The following is a 1455-nucleotide window of genomic DNA, read 5'->3' as shown; positions in this document are numbered from 1 at the left end:
TTTCAGTACATACTCACCGAATAGCGCTCTATTCATAAAACAAATGTCTTCAACTTGTGATGTGATACTGATTTTAGTTTGTACATAAATAAATTTTACCAATGTTGCATCCAAGTGCTTACTTAAATCTAATTTACTCAAAAATCTATAAAGGCTACCATCCGAAAGAAAGAGGCTATTTAAAATTAAAGCTAGCCGCATTTAACTATGGGCACCTTTGGCTGTGCACCAGCATTTATTGCCCGTCCCTAGTTGCCCTTGAGAAGTTGGGGGTGAGCTGCCTTCTTGAACCACTGCAGTCCACCTGCTGTGGGTTGACCCACAATGTCATTAGAGAGGGAATTCCAGGATTTTGACCCAGCAACACTGAAGTATCAGCAATATACTTCTAAGTCTTGAAGAACTTACAAGGGGTGGCGTTCCCATATAACTGTCCTTCTTGATGGAAGTGGTCGTGGGTTTGGAAGATGCTATCATCAGAAGCTTTGGTGAATTTCTGCAGTGCATCTTGTAGATGGTACATATTGCTGCTACTGAGCATTGGTGGTGGATGGAGTGAATGATTATGGATGTGGTGCTAATCAAGTAAGCTGCTTTGTGCTGAATGGTGCTAACTTCTGAGATATTGTTGGAGCTGCACCCTTCCAGACCAGTGGGGAGTATTCCATCACACTTCTGCTTTGTGCCTTGTAGATGGTGGATAGGTTTTGGAGAGTCAGGAGATGAGTTACTCACTGCAGGATTCCTAACCTCTGACCAGGTGAATGCTGCAAAAGCTTTGGCCTTATCTTTTGCACTGATGTGCTGGGCTCAACTACATCTCTATCTGACTGTCTTCATTAGCACAAACCCAGAGAACTCTCAGGACAAATGACAGTTTTAGTCATTCTGAACTTTGCAGTGTCCACTGCAGGATTGTTAGTGCTGTGCACAAAATGGCTGCTGTATTTTCTACCTCACAACAATACCTGCATTTCAAAATGTACCTCATTGGCTGCCAGGTTCATTGGGATGGCTCTCAAATCCACCACATCCTCTTCCCTTATCATGCCTGTTCTCACTGACCTGCATTGGCTCTGAGTCCAAAAATGCCTTGATTTTAAAATTCTCACCCTTGCTTTCAAAGCCCTCTTTGGCATTGCCCCTCCCTATTTGTAATCTCCTGTAGCCCCAAAATCCTCTGAGCTCATTGTGATGCTTGAACTCTGACCTCTTGCAATTTTAATTGCTCCAGTATTGGTGGGTGAGAATTCAGGCTGAGGCCTAAGCTCTCTCCTGCTCCAATAGACAATAGACAATAGGTGCAGGAGTAGGCCATTCTGCCCTTCGAGCCTGCACCACCATTCAATATGATCATGGCTGATCATCCTTAATCAGTATCCTGTTCCTGCCTTATCTCCATAACCCTTGATTCCACTGTCCTTGAGAGCTCTATCCAACTCTTTCTTAAATGAA

This window comes from Chiloscyllium plagiosum, chromosome 7 (genome assembly GCF_004010195.1).
Source record: "Chiloscyllium plagiosum isolate BGI_BamShark_2017 chromosome 7, ASM401019v2, whole genome shotgun sequence".
Taxonomy (NCBI): Eukaryota; Metazoa; Chordata; class Chondrichthyes; order Orectolobiformes; family Hemiscylliidae; genus Chiloscyllium; species Chiloscyllium plagiosum.
Note: the sequence above shows the minus strand (reverse complement) of the source record.